The following is a 12,962-nucleotide window of genomic DNA, read 5'->3' as shown; positions in this document are numbered from 1 at the left end:
GAGAAGGGGAAGAAAAGAGGACATAATTTTGATTTTTGAAGGAAAAAAGAATCCTCTAAAAAATGAACAGATGGGGGTTTCTCACTGCTCCTGTGGGAAAATAGCTAGCAGAGCCATCAAGCAGCATTATTTTTTTCTGACATCTTGCCTCTTAATTGAGGTAAAGGTTAAGGTCCTGGCAGTGCCGTGGCTTCTTTGTTATCTGCATGAAAGAAATAGGGTCCTGGCAAAGACTAAAGCAAAACAAAACAAACAAACAAACAAACAAACAAAAAAACCCCCAAATTCCAATCATTTCTCTTTGACTCTGCAATTTGATTGTTGGCGTTTTTTGTTTTGTTTTAAGGAAATACAACAAATTTACCCTTCTAATTAAAGCTTGTCTGGAATGATAAACACATTATTTGTCTTTTCCTGCGTATGCACCAACTAGTAGTGGCTGAGGGTAGTCACTCAGAAGTAGGTCCATCCCAGGCAAAATTATGAAGTCAATGAAATTGGCTTAAAGCAATCAGTGAGAGGTAGAGTAGGATGGTGGTCTGGGAAAAGGGTTAGACTTGAAGGTAGGAAACTTGAGTTTGAATCTCAGCCCTGATGCACTTACTATGTAATCTTAGCAAATCATTTCCTGAAGCTCAGTTTTCTTATCTTCAAAATGAGCAATGCTTCTTTAAAAAGTTTAATTTTTAAAATTCAGAACAAAACAATCAGCAGTTAAAAGTGAAGATTTCTTTATAAAAGGAAAACAAAGCATAAAAGAAAAAGATTATACATTAAACTGGGAATAAATTTCAAATAGTTTGTTTTCTTTTAAGCATATAATAAATTCAACATGTAGCTTTCAAAACTTTACTGTATTTTTGGCCTTCTTATATCTTATGTGCATTTGGAAAAAATTCTTCAGTGACATTTTATCCTTTTTTTTCTTTTTTCTTTTTCTTTATTATGAGGGAAGAGGAAGGGAACTTGTCCTAGCTTCTCTTTCTCTCCTACCCATTCTTCAAAATTAAATAAATTAAACATAAAAGGAAATCTGTAAGATATGTACAAAGTCAAACAAAACAAATTCCCACATTAGCCATGTCTTAAAATGTATAATCTCCTGCACCTTGAGTCTATCACCTTTTTGTCAAGATGATGGTAGCATGTTTTTTTCATTGTTCCTCTAAATCCTGGTTGGACATTTAATTGGTTGAATTTCTAAAGTCTTTCAAAGGTTGTTGGGTCCATTCCATAAAAAAAATGTTATTGTATATATTACCCAGGTATTGGTTCTATTCACTTTATTTTGTCTCAGTTTAAATACCTCTTCTCAGGTTTCTCTAAAACTGTCCCTTTTGTAGCATCATAATTTCTTACAGCATAATACTATTTAATTCTGTTCATATTCCATAATTTGTTCAGACAGTTGATGGAGGCCCATCTTTTACCACCAGTGTTCTTCCAGCAAGGCAGCATGGTACCTGAGAAAGAGTTGATCTATTAATTGGAAAGAAAGACCTAGTTTTAAGTGCTGCTCCCTCATATATCCTGGCTGTATGCACCCTGCCATCTCTGAACCTTAGAGTGGGGGGCCCCCAGCAATTTTCCAAGTTGCAGAGAAGGTGTTAATCTGCACAGGTAGATCAAGGACATGCAGACCCAAGAAGAGAAGGTGTTAGCTATTTATTGAGAGCGAGGAAGGTCTATTCACTCAAATTTATAAGAAGCTAAATCAATGTACAAAAAAATCAAGCCAATTCTCCAATTGATAAATGGGCAAGGGACATGAATAGGCAATTTTGAGTCAAAGAAATCAAAGGGCAAGGGACATGAATAGGCAATTTTCAGTCAAAGAAATTAAAAAAAAGCACATGAAAAAGTGTTCTAAATCTCTTATAATCAGAGAGATGCAAATCAAAACAACTCTGAGGTGTCACCTCACACCTAGCAGATTGGCTAACATGACAGCAGAGGAAAGTAGTGAATGCTGGAGGGGATGTGGCCAAGTTGGGACATTAATTCATTGCTGGTGGAGTTGTGAATTGATCCAACCATTCTGGAAGGCAATTTGGAACTATGCCCAAAGGGCGATAAAAGACTGTCTGCCCTTTGACTCAGCCATAGCACTGCTGGGTTTGTACCTCAGAGATAATATGAAAAAATACACATACAAGAATATTCATAGCTGCGCTCTTTGTGGTGGCAAAAAAACGGAAAATGAGGGGATGCACTCCAATTGGGGAATGGCTGAACAAACTGTGGTATATGATGGTGATGGAATACTATTGTGCTCAAAGGAATAATAAAGTGGAGGAGTTCCATGGAGTCTGGAACAACCTCCAGGAAGTGATGCAGAGCAAAAGGAGCAGAACCAGGAGAACATTGTACACAGAGACTGATATACTGTGGTAAAATGGAACGTAATGGACTTCTCCATTAGTGGCAATGCAATGTCCCTGAACAATCTGCAGGGATCTAGGAGAAAAACCACTATCCACATTCAGAGGAAAAACTGTTGGAGTAAAAACACTGAAGAAAAACAAATGCCTGATGACATGGGTCCAGGGGGATATGACTGGGGATGTTGACTCTAAATGAACATCCTAGTACAAACATCAACAACATAGAAATAGGTTCTGATCAAGGACACATGTAATACCCAGTGGAATTGCACATTGGCTACGGGAAGGGCTGGGGGAGAGGAGGGAGGAATAGAATATGATTTTTGTAACCAAGGAATAATGTTTGAAATTGACCAAATAAAATAAAAAAAAATAAAAGGGTTAGGTGACAACTCAAAAGAGAGAGAGAGAGAGAGAGAGAGAGAGAGAGAGAGAGAGAGAGAGAGAGAGAGAGAGAGAGAGAGAGAGAGAGAGAGAGAGAGAGAAAGAGAGAGAGAGAGAGAGAGAGAGAGAGAGAGAGAGAGAGAGAGATGTAGTGGTGCAGCCAGGTGGCACAGTGGACAGAGAGCCAGGCCTCTAGAATCAGGAGCACCTGGTTTCAATTGTGACTTCAGACACTTCCTAACTGTATGATTCTGGGTAAATCACTTAATCCTGTTTTCCTAGCTCTTGCCCTTCTCTCTTAGAGTTGTTACTAGGACAGAAGGAAAGGGTTTTTTAAAAAAGAAGTGGTTTAACACATGGAAAACCCACCTGTTATACTGATATCAATGAAATATTCACTTAAGGCAAGATGCTTAATCTTGGTTCTGTAGACAGATTTCAAGGAATTCATCAACTTTTATGGTAAATATTCTTGTTTTCACTAAATTTCTAATTGAAATTTAATATTTCTTTCAAGTATTTAAAAACATGATTCTGAGGAATCCATTTGGATTCACTAGATTACTGCAGGAGCCCATGACACACAAAATGTTAAGACCCCTTGTCCTATAGAAAGACTACTGAGATTCTGAACTGATCCTCTGAGGAAGACTTCTGGGAGGGTATGAACAAGAATTGCTATATAAAAGCACAGATGGTTGTGACAGGGAGAACCCACACTGATAAGCTCACAGATCCATAGATGATAAGTATAATGTATAATAAAAACAGCCATAAACATATAATTATTTTAAGGAATATATTATTTAAATATTTTTACTGTTTTAATTCTACATATATGTAATATGAAAGTTTTAAAATGAGTATTTGAGACTATATAGATGATGAGAAATTTAAAGTTCTGGGTTAAAAAGGCAACTTTATTTTGAGGGTCCTTTTCTGGTTCAACAACAAACTGGGGGAAAATAATATTTCCTGTTTTGATATCTTCCAAATGATTTTTCAAGTTAGAAATTTATTTTGTTATGTATCACTCCTCAGAAAGAAAGAAAGGAAGGAAGGAAGGAAGAAAGAGAAAGAAAAAGAAAAAAGTATTTGAAGAAAGATTCAAGATTACCTGATTAATTTCCAGAATTATGGAAGTATTATGCTGTGGATAGTCCTCATTGAATAAAATTTCCAAAATGATAGGAAACTTGTCTAGTGGCAAGGAAACCTTTTCTTTTTTCTTTTTTTTTTGGTGATGATGGATTTTAGTTTATGGTTGTTACAAAGAATAAATGGTTCTAGATAAAAGAAAAGTAAATGACATATTTAGCATCTTAAAGTTAAAAAAGCACTTTACATACATTATCTCGTTTAAACTTCACAATAACCCTGTACTTCAAATATTCAAATATTACTATTCACATCTCTCTCTCTCTCTCTCTCTCTCTCTCTCTCTCTCTCTCTCTCTCTCTCTCTCTCTCTTCTCTCTCCATATATATAGTTAGCATCATTTTTTGGAAAATTCCATTTCATCTGTGGCATGATTGTTATTCTTTCCATTTCCATTGTTGTAATTATTGTTTTCCTGGATTTGCTTACTTCATTTTCCCCTCAGTATTTCCATATTTCTATGTATTCGGCATGCTTACTGTTTCTTAGGGCACAGGAATATTCCATTACATTTATGTATTACTATTTGTTTTGGTGTTGTTTAGTTTTTTCAGGCATGTCCACTGGCTTTTCATGATCCCATTTGGGGTTTTCTTGGCAAAGAAACTAGGGTGGTTTGCTATTTCCATCTTCAGCTCATTTGACAGATGAGGAAACCTAGACAAACAAGGTTAAGCGACTTTCAGGATCACACAGCTAGTAAGTGTCTGAGGCCAGATTTGAACTCATGAAGGTGAGCCTTCCTAACTCTAGGTCTGACACTCTATCCACTGTGTCATCTAGCTGCCTATACTGTTTGTTATAGCCATTTCCCAACTGGTTAGTAACTACTTTGTTTCTAACCCTAAATCTTCTTAATGTCAATTTCAATATGCTGTGACCATGTGATCTATAATAAAGTATCTTTATTCGGATAATTCCCTTGGGTTTATTACACTGTTATATGGAAATTTTAGCCTACAAATGGACCAAGTGATTAAGGCAGAAGGTCTTTCTTGGGCTATATAGAGGCTTCTTCATTATCTTCTGGGTGTTGCCATCAACCCAGAGCAGCCTCAATCAGTGCTTAACCAAAGGAGCCACAAACAAACTGAGAATCAGCAAACAGATGTTCTTCTACTGGCTTTCTGATTTAGAAATAATTCATACAAAAGAAAAAACCAATAATTTTTTCTACTTTGGTAAAAGAAATGACTTTTCTTCAAAGCTCACTTGAATAGTCTATAATGAATCTAGGTACTCAAAGGGTCTTTCATCAAAGTACCAGCATAACGAACCTTAAAATTCTATCAGCAAAACCACATTATTTCCCTTTCCTTCCCTTTCCCTTCTGCTTCCTCTCCTCCTTTCCTTTCTCTTTCTCTACCCTTCTTTTCCTTTCTTTCTCTGAAATTATTAAGATAATTTCATTTATTCATTTTGTACTTAACACCACAGCCATTTACCAATATAATTCCCACGTTTGATCCTTTGCCTGTAACAAAGAAAAATGGTGAGGTAAAACTAACTTACAGCAACCATATTTAAATACTGTCACCTGTAGCATATTTCATCTCTAAAGCCTCATCAGTTGCCCATTTCTGTGAAGTGGAAGGAGGAGTTAAATGTGTATTTCTTCATTATTTTTCTTATTTGTGAAATTAAAATATTTAGTATCAAGGAGAGATTATTGCTGGATGTTTAAGGTGTAACTAATTCTTCTTTAGCAATTAATGATGGCTCCATTACTAAGTATTTTTAAAATACTTGCAAGATATTAGACTGGATATTATATGTGATTTTTAATTAAATGTAACGAGGTTAAATGAGTGAGCCCTAGGGATGTGGAAGATTCTCTTGCTTAGATGATTACAATAGACTCCTAATTGGTCTCCTTGATTCCAACTCATCCTTCACACAGCTGATCAATTGATATTCCTAACATGTAAGTCTGATAAGTCTGACTTTGTCAACATAAACTGACTCCAACCTACCTTTCTGAGCTTATTGAACTTAATTTTAAATTTGTACTAATAGTTTTCCTTATCACCATAGGTGATATTCCATTTCCTATGTCAGTGCCTTTGCCTAAGTGAACTCCCAGCCTAGAATGCACTTCCTCTTTACTTCTGCTCAATAAAATCCTTAGCTTCCTTCAAAGGTCAGCTCAAATGCTACATTCTTTTTTTTTTCATTGAAAATTTTTAATTAATTAATTAATTAAGAATATTTTTCCATGGTTACATGATTCATGATCTTTCCTTCCTCCTACCCTACCCCTGACCTCCCCGAAGGCCGACATTCAATTCCACTGGGTTTTACATGTGTCCTTGATCAAGACCTATTCCCATATTATTGATATTTGCACTAGGATGGTTGTTTAGACTCTACATCCTCAGTCATATCCCCATCAACCCATGTGATCAAGCAGTTGTTTTTCTTCTGCATTTCTGCTCCCACAGTTCTTCCTCTGAATGTGGATAGCATTCTTTCTCATAAGTCCCTCAGAATTGTCCTGGATCACTATCACTGCATTGCCATTAATGGAGAAGTCTATTACTTTCTATTTTACCATAATGTATCAATCTCTATGTACAATGTTCTCCTGGTTCTACTCCTTTCACTCTGTATCAATTCCTGGAGGTTGTTCCAGTTCACATGGAATTCCTCCAGTTCATTATTCCATTGAGCACAACAGTAGTCCATCACCAGCATATACCACAATTTGTTCAGTCATTCCCCAATCAAAAGGTATCCCTTCATTTTCTAATTTCTTTTGCCACCACAAAGAGTGCAGCTTTAATAAAATCTTTAGCTTCTTTCAAAGGTCAGCTCAAATGCTACATTCTTTAGAAAGCTTATCTTGATTCTTCTAGTTGCTAATGTCACCCCCCCCCCCCATAATTTTTTTTTTACTTCACAAACACACAAATTTTGGGCATAACTATTGTTTCTAAATTTTTATCTTTGTATCCCTAGATCCTAATAGTTCTCCTGGTTTGTAGCAGGCATTTAATCAATGCTTATTGGTTAACTGAATTGAAAAGACTCAAGACTATTGTATGTCAATAAGTGATTTTGGCCACCAGCTAAGTCAATACTAGTTCACTTGATGCTTTGAATATACATTTATGAAAAAAAGAGGCAAAGATTGTGGTGAGTGGGTTTTGTGTATGTTCGGATGAGATTAGAGATCGAAATAAATAACAGAGGGAATAACTGGATTATGAATAAGTAAGCATGGCTGAGAACTTGAATAATTGAAGGCTGTTGGGAAAATGTTGATATAAGACAAGAGGCAATGATTGGAGTAGACCTCATTGCTGACATAGTGAATAATATGAAAAAGCTGCAAGATCAGATTTTTCTTATTCAAACTATCTGAATCACAGGCATCTGTTCTCTTCCTTTTTGGAAGTGCTTAGCTATCTATTTAAAACAGGAGTGTTTCTTGAAATTTTTATAGCTTTATCACAAACCAATGATATAGCAAATTCTCTCCAAATGGAACAACAACATCAGCTAAAGCATTTACTATCTAAATAATAATAGAAAAAGAAAAGAAAGGAAAGGAAGAGAAGGGGAAAGGGAAAGGAAGGGGAAGGGAAGAGAAAGGAAAGAGAAAGGAAGGGAAACAATGTGTTTTTGTTGTTGTTGTTGTTGATAAGAGTTTTAAAGCAATGTTTGTTAGTTGATTGATTCCCAAGGGACTGGAAGTTGTTCTGTGACATGATAAACAGAACTTGGTAATAGCTAGCATTTATATAATGCTTTAAAGTTTGCAATGTGCTTAATATGGGTTGTTCTATTTGATCCTTACAACCCACTGTAAAGTAGGTGATATTATTTTCCAGATGAGAAAACTGAGTCTGAAAGAGGTTGAATGACTTGACTAAGGTCAGTGTCAGGGGTAGGATTTGAATTCATTACTCTATATTTGGTAACTGATTAGATCTTAAACATGGCTCTGCTGAGAGAAATGGAGAAGTCAAGGTTGACCAAAATTTTGAGCCTGAAATCTAGGAGAAATATGATACCATTGAAAGCATTAAAGAAGTCATGAATGGGAACTAGTTTGGGGGGGAATTTGCTTTATCATTGCCCTGTGATAAAGCTATATATATTTCAAGGACCATTCCTAAGAGCGACAGAGGAAATAAATCACATCTATACATGATTGAAAATGAAGATACAGAATTTTGATGGTTCATAGCCTGGAAATTTCTGGGTAAATTCCCAAGTAACTACACAGGAAAAATAAACAAAATCTTAAACAATAGGAATTTAGATGAATGATTCTGAACTTTGCAAATGAGAATTGGTAAAATTGGTCCCTTAAAAAATTAGGGGGTGATAGGCAGCAACAGGCTTTCAGTTGGCAAACCCTAAAGGAAGTCACCATTTGCCATCATTTATATTTGGAATAAACATATGTCCCCACCCTTAATTCTCTGCCTGTCTCTCTATTTCTGTCTCTCTCTGTCTCTGTCTTTCTTACTTTACTTTGCAATACTTTAGATATTATTCCAGATTTTTTATGACCATCTTGTCATTTCTTATGGCACTATGGTATTTTATTACAATTATATACCATAAAATTTTTAGCCTTTCCCCAATTGATGGGCATCCCTTCAGTTTCTAGTTCTTTGTTACCACAAAAAACCCTGTTATAAGTATTTTAGAACATATAGTTTATTTTCATTTTTCCTTGATAACCTTAGGAGAAAAGACAATAGCAATATCACAGGATCAAAAGGTATACACAGTTTTATAACAACTCTTTGAATATAATTCTAGATTGCTCTCCAAAATGCCTGGCTCCATTCACAGTTTCACCAACAATGTATCAGTGTCCCTATTTTTTTTCACAACTTCTCCAACATTTGTTATTTTGCCCTTTTATCATTTTAGACAATCTGCTAGTTGCAAGATGATATCTCAGAGTTGTTTTGATTTACATTTTTCTAATTAATAATGATTTAGAGCATTTTTCATATAATTATATATAGCCATTTCTTCATCAAAAAACTGTCAGTTCATATCTCTTGACCATTTATCAAGTAGAGAATGACAATTGTGCTTTATAGTCATTCACTTCATAGGATCTGAGTTATATGTTATTTATATAGTATATCAGGAAATATATTTTTATGTATAATATATATATTATATGTAATTTATATATGTAACTAGCCCGAGTCAATATTTTATATATATAGGCTAGTCCTTTGATAGTTAGATGTTAGTCATTCAACAATTAACAAAGAGATTTACTTAGCCATAGCAGAAGAAGGATATTCAACAAAAATAGGCACTGAAGACACTTTGAATTGATGGAGCTGAGGGAAGCTTCCTTGCCTGAGTGGACCATTGTCTCCTACTATCCAAGTGTCAGAGAACCCTTGTGGCTGTTTTGTAGTCATATAACCAGGAAGTGACGTCAATAGTCTGAACTGTTAATCCTCTGAGTGAAGCTAGGCTCAAGGATATTCTCAATATCTTTTAAGGAAAAATTAGCTTCACTTGCATGTGGGCAGGGATTAGGATATTACTCTTACCAAACAACTGGTGTCTCTTAAAATCTCATTAACTTCTTTGATTGGCATATCACAGGGTTGGTTTATATTTAGCTCGCACTCCACTAAGAATGCCAATATCTTTTTTCAGATAAATTGCTATCTAAACATGTCTAACCTAATTTATCCATGCAAAAATGATTTTTTAAAACTAAAGTTCAAGACTTTAGACTGACATTCTTCTATTAGAGACTAATCTTGACTACTTACATTAGACCATTATGATGAGTGCATTAGAACATGAGCTCACAATCAATTTCTACCAACATTTTCAAACCTTTGTGGAAGTATAAGAGTATAAAGACCAGAGAGGTGATAATTGTATAGACTCTCAGTCTTCTGTATTACTACATGGTTTTAAGTGTCTGGATCTTGGCGAACCATATATACAGCATGCCAGGAAATAACTGATGATCATGGGTTATGATAATTGCTTACACTTTTATGACTTTAAGAATTACAAATGTTTTTCTTGTGACAACCCTGTGAAAAAAACAATGCAAATGCTATTTCCCCATTTTACAGAGGAGAGAACTAATGCTTAGTGAATTTAAGTGATTTGTTTAGTTAAACAGCTATTAAATGTCAGCTAGGTGATTAGAATCCATGTCTGTTGACTCTCTGATTATAATTCTTTCTGTTACACCACAATGAGAAGATTTAGGGATGGATCCTGATCTGGGAATAAAATCCAAGCCTTATTCCCTACCCAGTGCTACAGCCAGTTGATCAGAAAAATGCTGCTATTCATATGTAACCTTTGGATTGAATATTTGCATCTTAAGAATGTGAAGGAAATGAATAACTGAAAGATAAAAATGTACCACATGTTAAAGATAATCCTGTGGTTAGAATGGGAATCTGCAGACTAATTGGCAAAAGACCACGTATGACCTCATAATATTTGCTTATAGACAATTTGTACTACAGAAGGAAGGTTATTTATATTATATATTTAGCTTAAAAGTGTAATAACATCCTTTGGCATTGGCATTATCTGATGATGTTTGAAACTGAACCCGCTTCCTATTTCCAGGCATTAACAAATGACAATCTTCATGTTGTCTGTTGTTATTTCCTGAGGTTGACTAGATTTTTTTCTCCAATTCATTCAGTTTATTATTTTGAAGAAAATGTCTCCTTTAGACAATTAAATTTCCCAGAATTGTTTAAGCTTTGTTATTTCCACTAACAAGAATATTTCCTACTTAACACTAACCCTGTAGGACCCAATTCCCAAAGAAACTAGAAGAAGATTTCTCATATTTCCTTTAGTGCAATATTTAAAGGATTTCCAAACAGGGAAGATCAAAGTGTCAATGAACAATTCAATTCAATTTTATTTGATTCAATTTAATGCTAATTTCTTTTGTGAGGCACTGGGTTACTGGCTGGGGAAAGATTAAGTTTGACACTGTAGTTGCCTGTACTGTGCTTATAGTCTAAAAGATACAAATAAAATTAAACATAATATGACTCAGAATGTGGTAAATGTACAACATGAAGCCCAAAGTGGTATGAGAATATTTGAGGAGGGAGACATCACTTTTATCAAGGGTGGACCAAGAAAGACTTAATAGAGGAACCAGCAATTGAGCAGCCCCTTAGAGGGTGAGAAGGATGTCAATGGTTAGAAATACAGAAGAATTATGTTCTAAGAATGGGGGCAAACCTAAGTTAATGTGTAGAAGAAAGAAAATTTAAAGGATATATGGAAACAGTGGTTTGACTAGAATGTCGAATATGAGGAAGAGTAATGTGAAATTTTCTAGTTAGAAAAAGTAGATTTGAGCCATTGTGGAAGGCATTAAGTATTAGGCTATGGTTGTATTTGTTCCTATGCAGGCAATAGGGAAAACTTGAATATTTTTGAACAGGGAGTAACAAGTTTACACTAGTGTATTAGAAAGATTAATTTGACAATTGTATGAAGAATGGATTGAAGTGAAGAGATACTGGACAGAGAGACCTTAGAAAGCTACTAGTTTAGGTAGCAGTTATTAAGTTTTGAAATGTGATGGTAGCAGTAAGAGTGCAAAAGGGAGACATGCAGGAGGTATAACTAAGGTAGAATCAGTAGAACTTTGCAATTGATTGAATGTAGAATGTGGAGAGGGACATATTAGATCTGAAGTGTTAGCAGGACATTGAGGTGAAGATGCTTGAAAGACCTTTGGAAAAGGAAAAATGGAGCCTGGGAAAAAGATAAGGATTGGGAATATAGAGCTTGCTCTCCCCCCCCTCCCATTCTCTCTCTCTCTCTCTCCCTCTCTCCCTCTCTCTCTCTCTGTCTCTCTGTCTCTGTCTCTGTCTCTGTCTCTGTCTCTCTCTGTCTCTCTCTCTCTCTCTCTCTGTCTCTCTCTCTCTTTGTCTCTCTGTCTCTCTGTCTCTCTGTCTCTCTCTCTCACTCTGTCTCTCTCTCTCTCTCTTTGTCTCTCTGTCTCTGTCTCTCTCTCTCTCTCTCTCTCTCTCTGTGTCTCTCTCTCTGTCTCTCTGTCTCTGTCTCTCTTTGTACTACTTGTACATTCTTAGCCCTTCCTCCGCTCCACATACTAGTCATGGATGAGGAGTCATAATAATTCTTATTCTCCACTATCAGGTTCAGACTCTTCCTTGGTGAGCCATCACTTAGCAACCTCTCCTCCTTGAAGTTCACTCCATTAAAATTTATCATCTTATAAAGATCTAATTGTAATTAACTAATCCAGAACATTCTTCTTTTCTCAAAAAGTACAGTACCTGGTTCACAGTCTTCATCTCCACTCCAACTCCTAGCTTTATTATAAGAGACTTCAACATAATACTAATCCCCTCAAACAACATCCTAACCCTAAATTCAGTCTTTTAAACACAAGGGACCCTCTCCTCCACTTTACCTCAGCCACAAACTGCAAAAGTCATAGTCTTGATCTTTCCATAACCCATGACTTCAAGAATCAAAAACTCCCCAAACCCTTTATCAGATCATAATCTCTTGTTTGTTATTATTCAGTTGTTTCAGTTAAGACTGACTTGACTCTTCATGATCCCATTTGGGATTTTTCTTGGCAAAGACACCCGAGTGGTTTACCATTTCCTTCTTCAACTCAGTTTATATAGATAAAGAAACTGAGCAAACAGTTAAATGACTTGCCCAGGATCATACAGTTAGTAAGTGTCTGAGGCCACATTTAAACTCAAGTAGTTGAGTCTTCTTTATTATAGTCCTAGCATTCTATCCATCATGCCAACTAGGTACCATTTCCCCCTATCTATGCCTTAACTGTCTTAAACCTATTTACAAAATGTATAATCTCTTCATCCTTAAATATTGTCCTAATCTAGACTTTCACCCCTAACTACTCTAATCTTATTTTCTTCTCTGGTAAAGGCCTCATACTATTTTGATAGCCTGTTGTTTGGTCTCCTCACATCCATTCTCTCCCCACTCTACCCAGTCTTCCAGTCTTCTTGCACCTTACACCTTGCCATTTATTCTATG

At 35.6% G+C, this 12,962-nt stretch overlaps 1 long non-coding RNA gene across 1 annotated transcript; it reads right to left on the bottom strand.

The window, feature by feature from the left end:
* Positions 1–1,274: 1,274 nt before the first annotated feature.
* On the bottom strand, positions 1,275–9,286 carry LOC103106259 (uncharacterized). Its single transcript, XR_461858.3, has 3 exons — positions 9,180–9,286; positions 3,886–4,054; positions 1,275–1,463 (listed from the first exon to the last, which is right to left on the bottom strand). It is a non-coding gene; the product is annotated as an uncharacterized LOC103106259 (long non-coding RNA).
* Positions 9,287–12,962: the final 3,676 nt, after the last annotated feature.

This window comes from Monodelphis domestica, chromosome 2 (genome assembly GCF_027887165.1).
Source record: "Monodelphis domestica isolate mMonDom1 chromosome 2, mMonDom1.pri, whole genome shotgun sequence".
NCBI lineage: Eukaryota > Metazoa > Chordata > Mammalia > Didelphimorphia > Didelphidae > Monodelphis > Monodelphis domestica.
Note: the sequence above shows the minus strand (reverse complement) of the source record. Positions and strands in the feature narration are given on the sequence as shown.